The sequence below is a fragment of the Crotalus tigris genome, unplaced genomic scaffold, assembly GCF_016545835.1.
Source record: "Crotalus tigris isolate CLP2741 ecotype Arizona unplaced genomic scaffold, ASM1654583v1 scf7180000017666.379230911805:20528666, whole genome shotgun sequence".
In the NCBI taxonomy this organism is placed as follows: domain Eukaryota; kingdom Metazoa; phylum Chordata; class Lepidosauria; order Squamata; family Viperidae; genus Crotalus; species Crotalus tigris.
In genome coordinates, this window is record NW_024096552.1 from 2,118,604 (window position 1) to 2,137,429 (window position 18,826).

Here is an 18,826-nt window from a genome sequence, read left to right on the forward strand (position 1 = left end):
GACAGTTGGCTGCAAGAGCTAGGTCACCAACAGGAGAAGAGTTGTTGGTTGAATCTATGCAACAGTGTTTGGAGACAAGAGAAGACCCAAGAGAACAGAGAATGACTTGTGCAGCTCATAAACGTAGAGAAAAAGAACAACAAAAGGTAGATTCTGGAGTTACAACACAGGTGGCTACCTCTGAGCCAGTGGGAGGAACAAGACCAAAGAGGTCCTCAACTGCAGATTTAGATGCAGTGTTCCAAAGGCTTCAAGCCATGAGACATGGCAAAGTTTCTGACATGGAATCTTAATGGCTTGAATTCACCACAGAAAAGAAAGAAAGTATTTTACTATTTGAAACAAACAATCAGAAAATAATTCAATTGGATTACAAATCAGTAATTATGATGGGAGATTGGAATGGCATTTTAGATTTAAGTAAAGACAAGAAGGGTTCTTTTAAATCCCCTAATCATGCAAAATTACTTAAAGCTTTTTTTGACTTGAAGGATGATTTGGAACTTCGAGATATTTGGCATGAATGGAATATGGAAGAAAAAGAGTTTACCTTCTTTTCCGGCAGGCATCAGTCATATTCCAGAATTGATTTTTTTAAATTACTAATGATCTTTTTTCTAGGGTGAAGAATGCTAAGATATTCCCAAGAATATTGTCAGATCATAGTCCTGTATGGATGGAATTATCTACTGAAGACGGGAATAGAAGGACTTGGAGATTGAATGAAAATTTATTTAGATTTGAGGGGAATGTAGAGAGATGCAGAGATTATTTAAAGGATTTTTTTCTTTTGAATATGCATAAGGGTACTTCGATGCCAATGGTATGGGACGCCAGTAAAGCATATATGAGAGGGGTCTTGATTCATATGAATAATGCGTATAGACGCAAACAGATGCAGAAACGTAAAGAGTTGGAATTAGAGATTAAAACTAAGGAAAAAGCTCTTACCTTAAATCCATTGGATAATAATTTAAAGGTTTCTATTAGTTTGCTTAAGGAGCAATTTAATATGTTAATAGCTGATCAGATTGCAATTAATTTGAAGTATATGAAACATAATACATTTTGCAATGCAAATAAACCTGGTAGGTGGTTGGCTTACCAACTACGAAAGAAACAGAAATCAAGGATTATAGAAAAAATAAATTATAAATGTAAAGAAGTTTATCAACAAAATTTGATTAAAAGGAGTTTTTTAGATTTTTATTCAAAGTTATATGCCAGTGAAAACATACAAGTTTTAGATATAGAAAAGTATTTACAGGAATCACATTTCCCTAAACTTACTTCTGATCAAAGAGATGAGATTAATGGTTTAATTACTTCTGATGAGATTATTTGGGCAATTAAACAATTGAAAGTTGGTAAGGCTCCAGGTACAGATGGATTAACAGCAATTTATTATAAAATGTTATCTGAAGAAATGATAGAACCATTGAAGGAACTTTTTAATAATATTCTGTTAGGAGCAGAGGTACCTCCATCGTGGAGAAGGGCTTTTATATCATTGATTCCGAAGGAGGATCAAGATTTGACCCAGCCCAAAAATTATAGGCCTATATCTCTTTTGAATACAGATTATAAAATTTTCTCAAAAATATTGGCAAATAGATTAATGCGAGTTTTGAAGCAATTGGTTCATAGTGATCAATCTGGATTTATATCTGGAAGATATATGAAATATAATGTTAGACAAATTGTTAATCTAATTGAATATTTGGACAAGAACAATCAAATCCCTGCGGCTTTGATTTTTTTAGATGCTAAAAAAGCCTTTGATCAATTAGATTGGCAATTTTTATTCAGAGTAGTAGAGGAAATGAATTTGGGGGATAAATTTTTATTTGCCCTTAAGGCAATATATCAACAGCAATCTGCACAAATTATAGTTAATGGGGGTTTAACAGAAGCATTTAAAATTGAGAAGGGTACAAGACAAGGATGTCCTTTATCCCCATCGTTATTTGTTTTAACAATGGAGATTTTACTTATTAAAATTCAGGAATCACCTAGAATAAAGGGAATAAAAATAAATAAGAATGATTATAGGTTGAGAGCTTTTGCTGATGACTTGGTTGTGACATTATCTCAACCGACAGATTCGGTTAGGGATTTGGTTGAAATTTTAATTCAGTATGGGAAGGTTTCTGGTTTTAAGGTAAATAATAATAAGACTAAAATATTATCGAAAATATGTCTATGAAGGAAAAGGATATTATAGTTAAATTAACAGGTTTTGAAATAGTGAGAGAGGTCAAATATTTAGGAATTTATTTAATGTCCTCTAATGTTAAATTGTATAAAAATAATTATGAGACATTATGGGTAAAAGTGCAAAAGGATTTAAATGATTGGAAAAAATTACAATTATCTTTGTTGGGGAGAATTTCGGCAGTTAAAATGAATATACTTCCAAAGTTTCTTTTTTTATTCCAGATGATACCTATTTTGAAAAAAGATGCCAATTTGGAAGAATGGCAGAAGGGGATTAATAAATTTATTTGGGCAGGGAAAAAGCCGAGAGTTAAATTCAAAATTATGCAGGATACATGGGAAAGAGGAGGATTAAAGGCACCAAATTTAAAATTGTATTATGATGCGGTGGTTTTAACCTTGATTAGTGATTGGCTCAACTTAACAAATAAGAATATCCTTTCTCTTGAGGGATGGGATTTATTATATGGATGGCACGCATATTTAATTTATGATAAAAAAGTGGATCAGGTTTTTAAAACCCATATTTTGAGAAGTGCCTTGTTACGTGTCTGGAAAAAGTATTATTATAGGTTAAATTATAAAATTACAATTTGGGGGGTTCCAGGACACGTGATAGAGGGAGTATCTAGGGGAGTAAATTTGGATAAGATTTCTTATAAGGAATTACTTAGTTTGGTTGGGCAGCACTGGCAACTAAAGCCTTTAACTGAGTTGAAGCAAGAAAATATTGTATATTCTTGATTTTATTACAATCAATTGTTATTGAGGTGGAATATAGATAAAAAGGTTGGTATTACTTTAGAGGATGTGAATTTGGTAAAAACAGATTAAAGATCAAAGTCGATTTCATATAAAAAGAATTTATAATGCTTTAATAGAATTGGATCGGAGACGGAGTTAGTTAAAGATTGTATGATCAAATGGGCGCAAAATATCCAAGAGCCAATTTTACTGGATACATGGGAGACAATCTGGGTTAGAAATGTAAAATTTACTCAAGCACAAAATTTGAGAGAAAATTTTTATAAAATGTTTTATAGATGGCATTTGGATCCCCAAAAGTTGTCCCGCATGTATCCGAATTTACAGCCCAAATGTTGGAGATGTGGAAATTTAGATGCAACTTATTTTCATATTTGGTGGACTTGTAAAGATATTAAAGCTTTTTGGATTAAGATTTGGTGGAATATTCAAAAGATTTTTAAGAAAAAGATAAAGTTTACTCCGCAATTATTTTTGTTGGGTATTATTGTAGATTTGGATGTTAAAGAAACTAATTTGATGTTGAACCTTATAACTGCTGCAAGATTATTGATGGGGCAATATTGGAAGAAAAACTTATTGCCTACTTTGGAGGAATGGATACTTAAAAGTGTCTAATTTAGCAGAAATGGCGAAAATCTCCTCCTATTTGAAGGATCATTCACAAGAAAGATATATTATGGTTTGGAGAAGATGGATTGATTATATTCAGAAGAAGCATGAAACTGAAAAGTATTACCTTGCTTTTGAATAGATCTTATTCTGGGAATTATAAAGAAATGGGAAAGCAACTTTTTTTGGCAAAAGAAAGGATTGAGGGTGTCTAGCAAATAAAACCCAATTGGTATAAAAGGAGGTAAAATATCTAGGATATATTATAGTTTAAGTGGAAAGGAAAATAGATAGTAAAAGGATTGAGGCTATAGTAGATTTATAATTACCAAACAACAAAAATGGCATTAAGGGAATTCTGTGGTTATCACAAAGTACTGCAAGAATGGTGATCCAAAAACTATATGAGGGGAGTCATTCTGGAATTAAAGCATAGGTAGAAATGTATTTCAAATTCTATGATACCCTTGGAATTTATGGGATAGCCCAAAGGGCAAAAGATAGATGTTTGATATGCAAAAGGGTTAATAAAGGGTTAATACTCCCAAAGGAGGGAGACAAATAGCTAAATGTAGAACAAGTACTGGGGTCTCTGTCTTCTCTTTGGCAGGAAGGCTTGGTGGCACAAACAGCTCCTTTGGAATTTCCAACCCATAAGATCCAGTCGGGACAGTGGGTACTGATTCGTAAATGGAAGGAGGAATTTCTACAACCAAAGAAGGGAAGTTCCTTATATTGAATCTGCTGTCCGGAGGGCTCAGAAGGGTTGGACTCACCACACACGAGCGAAGGTGGTGACTGGACCTTAAAGAGGTTGGACGGTTATTCCAGGATAAGGACTTGAATGGGTATTGGACTAGAATCCCTACCTAATTTGACTATCTCTATTAGAATTTCAGTTGGTGATGACTCGTGAGAAAAGTAAAAGTTGTTTGTTACAAATAAAACGAATAACTAAGACAGAAGTCATATCATTAGAAACTGAAAATGTAGAATTGTAAATTGTAAGAATTAGGTGGTAAATGTATATTTTTTGTTATTGTCACTGTGATCGCTGTAGCTGTTATTGTGATTATGGACAAATTTGTGGGTGTGAAATACTGTGAAATAATCATGAGGGGTGGATTCTAATTCTAATATTACTGAAGACAACATATCAGAGCAGCCTGGGAAATAAAGCTAAAAATTTGTTTGTGGGATTTAAAGGTAGATGACAATCATGAAGCAGAATGGATATTACAAAAGGAATCAGAAAAGTGGCTAAAGCTCCTGAACAAAAGTATGAAAATATGTGGAGTGATTGGAATTGGTTAACTAATTGGCTTCTCAATTTTGGATGGCTAAAACAAATATTTGTAGGATTTATGTGTTGTGCATGTCTGCAATGTATTCTTTATGTGCATCTACTTTAACCAAAGCTGTAGGAAAAGTCTTAGGAAAGCCTTAGGAAAAGAAGAAGTTATACAGTTAATGGTTATAAGATTTTCTAAGCATGATAATGAAGACCTTTCAGTGTAAAAAAAATTAAAAGAGGGGATTTGATAGAAGTAAAGGAAAAGTCTTCAAAAATTTAACATTGAAAGAGAAATTTAAAATTGAATTTGTTGCAGTGGAAACTTACTGTCTGGACAAATAAGTTACCAAAAACTATAATATATGGGAACCAGGAAAGGAGAGTATAAAGAAAGGAAGTAAGATAAACACATAGGCAAAAATAGCTGGATCTTAGAGTGGGAAAAGGAAGAAGACAAACTACAAAAAATAGCTGTAAGAGAAAATGGCTAGCCAGGAAAGACACTGAATTGAAAAACAGGAAAGAACCTATTGTTCTAAAAGGGGGATATAAATATTCACAGAGTTTAAAATAACCATTTAAATGTCTAATTTTTCTTATTATTATTGTATATGTGAATATGATTTAATATGTTATCAGGAAATGTGTAAGAGGCTGTTGGAAAAAGTGTAACCTCATAGTAACTCAGCCAATGGGGAAAGAGGAGGGATGTGCGGCCGGGACAAAGATTGTATAAAGAAGGGAATATTTTGGGTTGGAACTTTGGAGAGAACCAAGCTTTGATATCTTTTCTCCCCATTTATTGCAATAAACAAAACAAAAGGTCTTCACTGTGTCTTGGCTGGTTATTGGTCAGGCGAGCTTGCATCTGGTCATGAAGGAAAGTAGCCAGGACCACATAACAGAGGGAAGCCACGGAGAGACCTGACGACCTTGAGAGTGGCACCTTATCGATTCTTTCCCACAACAATTTGACACCTATGGATTGGCTCTGTTTGAACCAGCCAGATGGACAGTTGGGGTGGCATTTGACTGGGTTCTTTTAATCCAGTGGTTCTCAACCTTTTTAATACTGCAACCCCCAACTGGTCGTAAGTCGAGGACTACCCAACCGATCATAAGTCGAGGACTACCCAACCGGTTGTAAGTCGAGGACTACCCAACCGGTTGTAAGTCAAGGACTTTCCCTACCCGGGAGCGCTGCGCATGCGTGGTGCCAACCCCTGCACCGGCTGAGGCGTAGCTGGCAAGCGGCAGAGACGGCGCAGGATGACCACCAGCTGGGCCACCAGCTGGCCCAGCCCAAGGGAGGTAAGGCACCCGCCGGTGCCCACATGCGCCAGCAACCCTCCCTGCGCCCGCTGGCCTCCCACCTCCCACCCCTGGCCCTCTTTTACTTACATTTTTAGTAGTTGCTCAGCAGGGAGGGGTAGAAACTTCCAGACAGCTCGCCTTCGCTGCAGACAACTTGCAGCACCGTTTGCAGAATGGGACTTTTGGCGGGCTCAGCAGGGCAGAGACAGCCTGGACAATTCCTATTGGCTTTTGAAAGCCAATAGAATTAGACTCTATTCAAGAGAGTCTATTCTATTGGCTTTCAAAAGCCAATAGAATAAAAGGGAGTAGCACAGCTAAGGAAAAGGGGAAAAAATGGCGGATTGTGTTGTTTGGCAACCCCTGTGAAATGGTCGTTCAACCCCAAATGGGGTCACGACCCACAGGTTGAGAACCGCTGTTTTAATCTATCATTTCTTGCAGGAAATCCTCAGATCCTGTCTTACTTTCATGCTGTCAATAACTTCCAATAAAAGTTCCTGTGGAAACAATGCAAGTTTCAAGAGCTCTGCTTTCTTGGGAGGTCTAACTGAGGCAGGTCCTTACAGTCTTTTTCTATAGTTTTTTTTTATTTTTTTCCTCTTAAATCATTAAGAATTTAAAAATTTCTAAAGAATTAAAATAAGTAAATTGTTTTTTTCAGTGTTTAGTTGAAATAAGACATTGAAGAATTGAAAAAATTGAAAAAGATTTTATTAAAAAATTGAAAAAGCGACTTCCGGTGGTTCCAGCGACGACGAATGGCGGCGTTTTACAAAGCCGCCCGTTCCTGGTGTGTGTAAAAGCCGCAGGACTTTGACAATCAGCTGTCCCGTGGCTTGAATCTCCTCCCTGGGAAAAAGGGAGGAGGAGAGCTCTCAGGTAGAGGTAAGAGCTCCCCTGGATCTCTGTTATTTTGGGGATCGGAGGGTAGAGCTCCCTCGGAGCCTGAGCAACTCCGCATTCCAGGGAGACTTCATTCCGAAGCTTTTGGGATGAAACAAGTTGCCGCTTCCACATCTGCTTTTTTTCTCAGCTGCTTGTGAGTATTTGTAAGCAGACGGAGCAGACCAGGAGAGACTGTGCTCAAGTTTGATGGTGCCTTTAACTTCAGCAAGTTTCCTCTCCCTCTTCTTTTGTTCACTTTCCCTTTAGAAGAAAGTGAAAGTGAAAAGTAAAATGGTGATCGTCTTTCTTGCTTGATTTGCATTACAAAGTAAAACCTGGATACAGATTAACTCTTTAAATACAGAAGTAAGAATTTGGCTTTTATTCTTTCTCTATTTTTTTTCCCAAGAATAACTAAAAGAACTGTGCCCTTTTTTTCTTCTCTCTCTCTTTTTTTTAATAAGAATCTTTCTTCTTGGAACTTAAGAAAATGGCTTCAAAACGTTTGCCTCCCGCCTCTAAGGCTCCTATTTCTTCTCCAATGCCTCAGCCTGCATCTCAGAAACCAAAATCACCTCCACCTTCTCCTCCTCCTCCTGCAATTTCTCTTAATGATTTACAAGATGCTTTAAAACAGCATGCCTTGGATATTAAGGAGGAGGTAAAAGATCTTATAATTGCAGAGAGGGCTAATACAGAAGAATTATTGGAGAAAAAGAACCAACAAGTAAGAGACCATATCCTTCTGGCCTTTCAGGGATTGGCCCTGCACATAGAGAGGATTGATGATCAGATGGAAAAGATTACTGAAAATGCATCAAGGATGGAATTTAGAATGCAGGAGGTAGAGAACAAGATAGAAATTACACAGGATGAACAAATCATTTCACAATATAGGGAAATGGAATATGCAATGCGTATCAGGGGCCTGAGGGAGAACCCTCAGGAGGACTTAAAGATGCTTATTGTGAAAGATATTGCTCCTAATATTGGCTGGTGGCCTGAAATAATTGAGAATGAGATAGAAAAATTTTTTAGAGTTAATTCACGGGTTGCTAGACAGAGAAATCTACCAAGAGATGTGGTTATTTATTTTTCTAGAAGATCTATCCGTAATGAAATTATACAGGCTTTTTACAAACAAAAGTTTCAAATTGCTGATCAAGATGTGATAATTTTAAAAGAGATACCTCCAAAAATCTTAAGAGCCAGAAAAGATTTTACTTTTTTGTCTGATGAGCTAAAACATCGTCAAATTCAGTTCAGATGGGAGATTCCAAGATATGCTCCCAATCAACAACAGAAACAATTTTACAAGTTGCTGCATGGCAAGATATCTCAGTTGGATTATAAATCGGTAATTTTGATGGGTGACTGGAATGGGGTTTTAGACCCAACTATAGACAAAAGAAGTTCCTCTAAAACTTTTATTCAAACTAAACTACCTATGACTTTTTTTGATTTGAAGGAAGAACTGGAGCTTATTGATATTTGGCGAGAAAGGAACACAAGTGATAGAGACTTTACTTTTTATTCTGATAGACACCAGTCATTTTCAAGGATTGATTTTTTTTTTGATTACTAGTGACTTCCTCCCTAGAGTGAGGAAGGTGAAAATTTTTCCCAGAACATTGTCAGATCATAGTCCTGTGTGGATGGAGTTATATTTGGAAGATGGGAATAGAAGATCTTGGAGATTGAATGAGAACTTATTTAATCGGGAGGAGTTCGTACAAAAGTGTAAAGAACATTTAAAGGACTTTTTTACTATAAATATGAATAAGGGAACATCGATGTCTATGGTGTGGGACGCTAGTAAAGCATATATGAGGGGAATTCTGATTCAATTGAATAAAGTTTTTAGGGAAAAAGGGTCACAAAGACGTAGAGAAATAGAAGAAGAGATTAAATCCAAAGAACAAGAGTTGGTTCTTAACCCTACTGATAATAATTTAAAGGTATCCATAAAGATGCTTAAGGAACAATTTAACATGTTGATGGCAGATCAGGTGGCTACCAATCTGTCGTATATGAGACATAATACTTTTTGCAATGCGAATAAGCCTGGGAGGTGGTTGGCTTATCAGTTAAGAAAGAAACAGAAAGCTAGAATCATAGAGAAAGTAAAATATAAAGGTGCTGAGGTTTTTCAGCAAGATTTGATTAGAAAAAGCTTTTTGGACTTTTACACAAAATTATATTCAAGTGATAATATAAGGGGTTTGGATATAGATAAATATTTACAATCAGTACATTTTCCTAGACTTTCAGAGGAACAACAAAATGGGATGAATAGTTTAATTACTGTGGAGGAAATTGGTTTAGCTATTAAGCAGCTAAAGGTTGGAAAGTCTCCTGGAACAGATGGACTGACTTCTAGGTATTATAAGATCCTATTTGAAGAAACCCCTTTATGGATTACTGCCTTGTCGTGGCGAAGGGGCTTGCGTAACTCAATGAAGCTATAAGCTATGCCGTGCAGGGCCACCCAAGACGGACAGGTTATAGCAGAGAGTTCTGACAAAATGTGATCCACTGGAGAAGGAAATGGCAAACCACTCCAGTATCTTTGCCATGAAAACCCCATGGACAGTACTAAAAGGAAAAAAGATATGACGCTGGAAGATGAGCCCCTCAGGTTGGAAGGTGTCCAATATGCTACTGGGGAAGAGCAGAGGGCTAGTACTAGTAGCGCCAGAAAGAATGAAGCGACTGGGCCAAAGCCGAAAGGACGCTCAGCTGTGGATATATCTGGTGGTGAAAGGAAAGTCCGATGCTGTAAAGATCTTTTCTCCATAGGAACCTGGAATGTAAGATCCATGAATCAAGGCAAGCTAGACGTAGTCAAAAAAGAGATGACAAGAATGAACATTGACATCTTAGGAATCAGCGAACTAAAATGGACAGGAATGGGTGAATTTAACTCAGATGACTATCAGGTATACTACTGTGGGCAAGAATCCCTCAGAAGAAATGGAGTAGCCTTCATAGTCAATAAAAGAATAGGAAAAGCAATACTGGGATACAATCCCAAAATGACAGAATGATCTCAATTCGAATCCAAGGCAAACCATTCAATATCACAGTAGTCCAAATCTATGCCCCAACCACTGGTGCTGAAGAGGATGAAATTGACCGGTTCTATGAAGCCCTACAGCACCTTATAGAATTAACACCAAAAAATGATGTCCTTATCATCATGGGGGATTGGAATGCTAAGGTAGGAAGCCAAAAGATAACCGGAATAACAGGCAAGTTTGGCCTTGGAGTACAAAATGAAGCAGGGCACAGGCTAATAGAATTTTGTCAAGAGAATACGATGGTCATAACAAACACTCTTTTCCAACAACCCAAGAGACGGCTCTACACATGGACATCACCAGACGGTCAACATAGAAATCAGATTGACTATGTGCTCTGCAGCCAAAGATGGAGAAGCTCTATACAGTCAGTAAAAACAAGACCAGGAGCTGACTGTGGCTCAGATCATGAGCTTCTCGTTGCAAAATTTAGGCTTAAATTGAAAAAAGTAGGGAAAAGCACTAGGCCACTCAGGTATGAACTAAATCATATTCCTAATGAATATACAGTAGAGGTGACAAATAGATTTAAGGAATTAGATCTGATAGACAGAGTGCCTGAAGAACTATGGATGGAAGTTCGCAACATTGTACAAGAGGTAGCAACTAAAACCATCCCAAAGAAAAAGAAATGCAAGAAAGCAAAATGGCTGTCTGAGGAAGCTTTGCAAATAGCTGAGGAAAGAAGGGAAGCGAAAGGCAAAGGAGAAAGAGAAAGATACACCCAATTGAATGCAGAATTCCAGAGAGTAGCTAGAAGAGATAAGAATGCCTTCTTAAATGAACAGTGCAAAGAAATAGAAGAAAACAACAGAATAGGGAGGACCAGAGATCTCTTCAAGAAAATTGGAGATATGAAGGGAACGTTTCATGCAAAGATGGGCATGATAAAGGACCAAAATGGCAGGGACCTAACAGAGGCAGAAGAGATTAAGAAGAGATGGCAAAACTACACAGAAGAACTATACAAGAATGAGCTTAACATCCCAGATAACCACAATGAGATGGTCACTGACCTCGAACCAGACATCCTAGAATGTGAAGTGAAATGGGCCTTAGAAAATCTGAGCAACAACAAAGCTAGTGGAGGTGACAGTATTCCAGCTGAGCTATTCAAAATCTTAAAAGACGATGCAGTAAAAGTGCTACACTCAATTTGCCAGCAAATTTGGAAAACTCAACAGTGGCCACAGGATTGGAAAAGGTCAGTTTACATTCCAATTCCAAAGAAAGGCAATGCCAAAGAATGTTCAAACTATGCACCATTGCACTCATTTCACATGCTAGTAAAGTTATGCTTAAAATCCTACAAGCTAGACTCCAGCAGTATGTGGATCGAGAACTACCAGAAGTACAGGCAGGATTTCGAAGAGGCAGAGGAACTAGAGATCAAATTGCCAACATACGCTGGATCATGGAGAAAGCTAGGGAGTTCCAGAAAAACATCTACTTCTGCTTCATTGACTATGCAAAAGCCTTTGATTGTGTGGATCACAACAAATTGTGGCAAGTTCTTAAAGAGATGGGAGTACCAGACCATCTCATTTGTCTCTTGAGAAACCTATATGCGGGTCAAGAAGCAACAGTGAGAAACGAACACGGAACCACTGATTGGTTCAAAATTGGAAAAGGAGTCCGGCAAGGCTGTATACTGTCGCCCTGCCTATTTAACTTATATGCAGAGCACATCATGAGAAAGGCAGGGCTAGATGAATCAAAAGTTGGAATTAAGATTGCCGGGAGAAATATCAACAACCTAAGATATGCAGATGATACCACTCTAATGGCAGAAAGTGAAGAGGAACTAAAGAGCCTCTTGATGCGGGTGAAGAAGGAGAGTGCAAAAGTTGGCTTGAAACTCAACATTAAGAAAACCAAAATCATGGCATCCGGCCCTCTCAATTCCTGGCAAATAGATGGGGAAGAAATGGAGGTAGTGACAGATTTTATTTTTCTGGGCTCCAAGATCACCTCAGATGGGGACTGCAGCCAAGAAATTAAAAGACGCTTGCTCCTGGGGAGGAAAGCTATGGCAAATCTAGACAGCATACTAAAAAGCAGAGACATCACCCTGCCAACAAAAGTGCGTATAGTCCAGGCCATGGTTTTCCCAGTTGCAATGTATGGCTGTGAAAGTTGGACCATAAGAAAGGCTGAACGCAAAAGAATTGAGGCCTTTGAACTATGGTGCTGGAGAAGACTCCTGCGAGTCCCTTGGACTGCAAGGCGTTCAAACCGGTCAGTCCTAGAAGAGATCAACCCCGACTGCTCTTTAGAAGGCCAGATCCTGAAGTTGAAACTCAAATACTTTGGCCACCTAATGAGAAGGAAGGACTCACTGGAGAAGGGCCTAATGCTGGGAAAGATTGAGGGCAATAGAAGAAGGGGACGACAGAGAATGAGATGGCTGGATGGAGTCACTGAAGCAGTAGGTGTGAATTTAAATGGACTCCAGAAGATGGTAGAGGACAGGAAGACCTGGAGGAACATTGTCCATGGGGTCGCGATGGGTCGGACACGACTTCGCAACTAACAACAACAACATTTGAAGAAATGATAGAGCCATTAAAGGAATTTTTTAATAGTATCTTGTTGGGTATGCAAGTTCCTCCTTCTTGGAAAAGAGCCTTTATATCACTGATTCTGAAGGAAGATCAGGATCTTACAGAGCCTAAGAATTATAGGCCAATTTCATTATTGAATGTTGATTATAAGATCTTTACAAAAATTTTGGCAAATAGATTAATGCAGGTTATGAAAGACTTGATTCATAGTGATCAAGCAGGATTTATAACAGGGAGATATATGAAACATAATGTTAGACAAATTATTAACTTAATTGAGTACTTGGATAAGAATAATCAGATTCCTGTGGCTTTTATCTTTTTGGATGCTGAAAAAGCTTTTGATCAATTGGACTGGCAATTTTTATTTTCTTTGGTAGAGAAAATGAATTTTGGGGATAATTTTTTACATGCACTTAAAGCTATATATCAGCAGCAATCTGCACAAATTGTTGTAAATGGGGGATTGACTGAGAATTTTAATATTCAAAAAGGGACAAGACAAGGATGTCCATTATCCCCATTGTTATTTGTTTTAACATCGGAAATTTTATTGATTCAGATTTGGGAATCAAAGTTAATTCAGGGTGTAAAGATAAGGAAGAATGAGTATAAACTGCGGGCATTTGCGGATGATTTGGTTTTAATTTTGGAACAACCAAATCAGGCGATCGATGGTTTATTAGAACTTATAACACAGTATGGGAATGTTTCTGGTTTTAAAGTTAATAATCATAAGACTAAGATATTATCTAAGAATATGTCAGTTAAAGACAGGGAAAGTTTGATTAAAGCCACAGGTTTTCAGATGGTAAAAAAGGTTAAATATTTGGGAGTATATCTAACTGCTTCAAATGGAAAATTGTATAAGAACAATTACGAACCACTATGGGCAAAAGTCCAAAAGGATTTAAGAGATTGGAAAAAATTGCAATTGTCATTGTTGGGGAGAATTTCAGCTATAAAAATGAATGTTCTACCAAAGTTTCTTTTTTTGTTTCAGATGATACCTATTCTTAAAAAAGAGGCAAATTTGGAGGAATGGCAAAAGGGTATCAATAATTTTATATGGGCCGGGAAGAAACCAAGGGTTAAATTTAAGATATTACAGGATGCTCGAGAAAGAGGGGGACTTAAGGCACCTAATTTGAAATTATATTATGATGCAGCCGCCTAACTTGGTTAAGTGATTGGCTTAATTTAACAAATATGGATATTCTTTTTTTGGAAGGTTGGGATTTAATATATGGTTGGCATGCATATTTAATTTTTAATAAGAAAGTTGATCGGACTTTTAAATCACATATTTTGAGGAATGCCTTACTTCGTGTTTGGAAGAAGTATTATTATAGATTAAATTATAAAATACCTATCTGGGGGATTCCCAGACATGCAATTGAGGGAACTTCTAAGGGGACAAATTTTGACAAAATCTCGTATAAAGAATTGTTAATTTGCTCTGGTTCGAATTGGCATTTGAAATCCTTAGATGTATTAAGGCAGCAAAATATTCTACAGTCATGGTTTCAATATTTACAAATAATGGATAGATGGACTGTAGATAAGAAAGAGGGGATAACACTAGAAGATAGACAATTGGTTATTCAGATTAAAAACCAAAGTCCGGCTCATATAAAAAGAATATACAATGTTTTATTAGAGTTAGATTCGGAAACAGAATTGGTTAAAGACTGTATGATTAAATGGGCTCAGAATATACAGGAGCCGATCTCATTGGATTTATGGGAGACAATTTGGATAAGAAATGTTAAATTTACACAAGCTCAAAATTTGAGAGAAAATTTTTATAAAATGTTTTATAGATGGCACTTAGATCCTAAAAAATTATCTTGTATGTATTCCAATATACAGCCCAAATGTTGGAGATGTGGCAACAATGATGCGACATACTTTCATATTTGGTGGAATTGTAAAAAAGTAAAGGCTTTTTGGATTATGATTTGGTGGAACATTCAAAAGATTTTTAGAAAAAAGATAAAGTTTACTCCTCAACTATTTTTACTTGGTATTTTTGTTGACTTAAATGAAAAAGAAACTACTTTGATGCTGAATTTAATAACTGCAGCAAGGTTATTAGTAGGTTTATATTGGAAGAAAGATTCTTTGCCTACTTTAGAAGAATGGATATTTAAAGTATCTAGTTTTGCAGAAATGGCGAAAATTTCTGCTTATTTAAAGGATCATACACAAGAAAGATATATTACTGTATGGGGAAGGTGGATAGATTATATTCAGAAAAAGTATGGAATTAAAAAGTTTCATTTATTTTATGAATGAATATTAAATATTATAGAGAATTGTTTTATAGGTTATGGAGTTAAAGGTTAATTATGATATTTTTTTCTTCTTCTTTTTTTTCTTTTTTTCTTTTTTCTTAATTATTATATATATATACATATTTATTAACCCTGTATTCTGCTCTGGGAAGTGAAGGGAGGGAGGTTGGGGGTGGGAGGGAGGGTAAGGGGGGGGTTCTCTACTTTAAAATTTTATTGTATTTTTATAAATGATTGTATGTTTTTAAAAAAATAAAAAATTTTCAATAAAAAAAATTGAAAAAGCATTTTAAAATTAGAAAACATTTAAAAAGACAAAAAAATTAAATAAGAATTTTATAAAAAATTGAAAAAAGAATTTTAGAGTTGAAAAAGTTTTAAAAATTGGAAAAATAATTAAAATTAAAAATATTTGAGAGTTGAAAACAAGAAGATTAAAAATCATTTTAATCATAGGCTGAGTATATATTAAGAGAAGCTGGATTGGAAGAAGATGAACATGATTTTAAAACTAGAGGGAAAAAACATCCATAATCTGTGCTATGCTGATGAGTATAACACTACTGTGTAGCCACAAATTGCAAAGGATCTGTGACCTATAATAGAAAAAGGAGCACAGTGAAGAAATGGGATTAAAATTAAATATAAGGAATACCAAACTAAAGACAACAGGTTGAACAACCAGCCTTAGAACTGATCATGAAGACATAAAAGTGATAGTTTTTTCCTGTTAGGATCTGTTATTAACAAGAAAGGAACTGTTAATAAAGAAATGTGCCACAGAATGTCAACTGGTGCTGCTGAAACTTTAATACTTGCAGAGAGCTAGCCTGGAAATAAAAACTTAGTTATAGCTTTTTTATTATAATTATTTGTACACTGCTTACTCAAGTGACTTAAATAATAATTAGTAGAAATGAGTTAATTTCTCCTGCACCATTACAAACAGAAGGCAGAGAAGTGTTACTCTCAGTGCTGTTGTTCCTGCAGTGTGTATGGCTACAGATCATAGCCATAAATCAATGGAGATCAGAAGACATCCAATAGAAAGCAGTTGGTGAAATAACTTAAGACAGATATAACCAATAAGGATATATTGATATTGCAGCATTATTGGACTGTAAAGGGGTCGTTTTGTTACCAATAAAAGGGTATTGTGCAGTCTGCCTTTCAAAAGCCAATAGAATAAAAGGGAGTAGCACAGCTAAGGAAAAGGGGGGGAAAATGGCGGACTGCGTTGTTTGGCGACTCCCGTGAAATGGTCATTTGACCCCAAACGGAGTCACGACCCACAGGTTGAGAACTACTGATTTAGAGGGACATGACCTTCAGTTAGGTTGGCATGCTTTTATATAGTATGAGAAATCTAAAGCACATAAGTACTTTCAAAATCATGCGATAAGAAATGTACTACTTTCAGAATGGGAAAAAATTAAACATAAAATATATATGAAAATACCTGAGTGGCTTTCAACAATGGAAGCAGTTGCTTATCCAAATCTGGTTAGTTATAAAGACATTTTGGACAAAGAGGGAAAACTTAAGGACAGGCAAACTTTACAACAACAAGGTATTGACTTGACATGGTGGTCCTATTTGCAAGTTCAAACAAGATACGAAAAAAATATAAAATCGACAGGTTTTTACAAAGAACAGACCCCATTAGATAAAATTTTGTTAAAAACAGATGAGAATTTGATTAGAAAACTATAAATTTCTTTTAAACTGGAAGATGGAAGAAGAACAAGTGAAAGAAACAATGATAGTATGGGTAAAGAACTTTGGACATTCTATCGATTTGGAAGAGTGGCAAAAACTTTGGGATAAAAATATTAAGCTTACCAAAGCGGTAGCATATAAAGAAAACTTATATAAGATGTTTTATAGATGGCATATGACACCAGTTCGCTTAGCGAAAATGTTTAAAAATGTTTCGGATATTTGCTGGAAATGTAAACAACAGTCAAGCACTTATTACCATGCCTGGTGGATATACCCTATCGCTAAGAAATATTGGTCTAAGATCCATAGATGGTTGGAAAAGATGATGAAAGTACAGATAGAATTTAAACTGGAATTGTTTTTGTTAGGAATATTAAGACCTAATTATGGTAAAGAGAATGACTATTTGATATTGCATGTTTTAACAGCTGCGAGGATAGTATTTGCCCAATTTTGGAAAAATGAGAATTTACCATCTGACCAGATTATAATTATTAAAATTTTAGAGTGTGCAGAAATGGATAGACCAACATTAGAGATGAAAGAAAAAAATGACTCAATTTATTTTATAACTTGGGAAAAAAATATCAGTGGTTAGAGACACGTTAGAACTTGAAGGATTCAATATTTTAGAACAGATGACTGATTTTTAACCGAGTTCTAATTAACATGTTGATGATATGATTATTTTTCGTGATTCACTGATTTTCATCTGTTACTCTTGATTGTTAGGATTTTTGAGATTTTATTAGTAGTGTTTCTTAATAGATCAACATATTTGTTTACTAATTGTTTTTAATATGTTATAGTCTAAGCTTATGGTAAAAATGGTTGAATATATTTACTCATTATTATGATCCGGACGGTAGCTTGTTTGTTGAAATATGTGACTGTACCCATCCTTATTTTACCCTAAATCCTTTATTCCCTTCCCCTTCCCCTTTCCCCCCACCCCTCCCATTATCATACCTGTATTGTTCCTATTTTTCCTCATCTATATAAATAAAATCTTGTTAAAAAAGAAAAAAGAAATGTGCCACAGACCAATATTTGATGGAGTAGCCATAAAGACCTTGGAAAAGGTATTTAGATGCCATGATATGTCTATACTTGTAAAGATCACTTTCATGCAAAAGGCTTCTCTATGACTTGGACTTTGAAGAAGCAAGATGGGAAGAACATTGATGCTTTTGAACCATGGTGTTGGAGAAGACTCCTGACGATACAATGGACAGCCAAGAAAACAACAAATATATAATCAAACAAATCAACCCAAAGTTCTCACTCAAGGCAAACATGACCAAATATGACTACATTATGCAAAGACCTAGCTCTCTACAGAAGACTCTAATGGAAGGAACCAAAATTTATGCTGTTGCTAGAAGTGGACGAGCTGATGGCACATAATCAACCAATACCCATCCACCAGGATTGCCCCCTCCCCGCTAAAGTTACAGTAGCCATGAAACTCTGTTTATGTGAAGCCAGTCTATCCCTAGAGACAAGAGCAACAACTAATATGGCTGTAAATTGACCTTTGGATTGCCAGGCAATAATTTAGGAGTTAGCGCCAAGCCCAGCGAACGAGGCATACGAAATGTCGGCAACAGGTGGTGAAGCCTTCCCCTCAAGAGGGGGTAGGTAGCGTGGTTCCAGCGCTTTCTTACCTTACCGTACAACACTTTATTTACTCCTGGCTGTTTCCTTCTTTATGTCCTCCAGATGGTAAGCAGCCTCAAAAACATGTTGAGCAAGCTAACCGGGGATCACCACAGCCTGTAGCCTCCGCCGTGCCGTTTCACTCCGCAAGGAAAGCTGGTTTGAAAGATTTTGCCCCCTTGTGGCCAGCTATTACTATACCCTTCTTACTTCCTCGTCAGATCCATTATGGAGCGCCTCGATCGGGCTACTTCCAGAGAAGGTTTTTATGGGACAATTACTCTGTGCGCTTCAGTTAAGCAATTGAACGGGAGGAGTGGAGAAACCCGATCTAAACTTCGTTGTTTTCATAGAGTTCCCTGTAGCACTGATCACAAAATGCACTGTGGTAGAGGACAGGAAGACCTGGAGGAA

At 36.4% G+C, this 18,826-nt stretch overlaps 1 protein-coding gene across 4 annotated transcripts in view; it reads right to left on the minus strand.

Moving 5' to 3' along the window:
* LOC120305080 (cytochrome P450 4F22) overlaps positions 1-18,579 on the minus strand; it is a 119,020-nt gene extending 100,441 nt beyond the window's left edge. The window contains exon 1 of one of the 4 annotated variants that reach the window (XM_039336434.1): positions 18,426-18,579. The gene's annotated coding sequence lies outside the window, so the exon portion shown is untranslated. Of the gene's footprint in view, positions 1-18,420 lie in introns of all 4 variants that reach the window. The other 3 variants (XM_039336435.1, XM_039336433.1, XM_039336436.1) reach the window with 3 other exon arrangements.
* Positions 18,580-18,826: the final 247 nt, after the last annotated feature.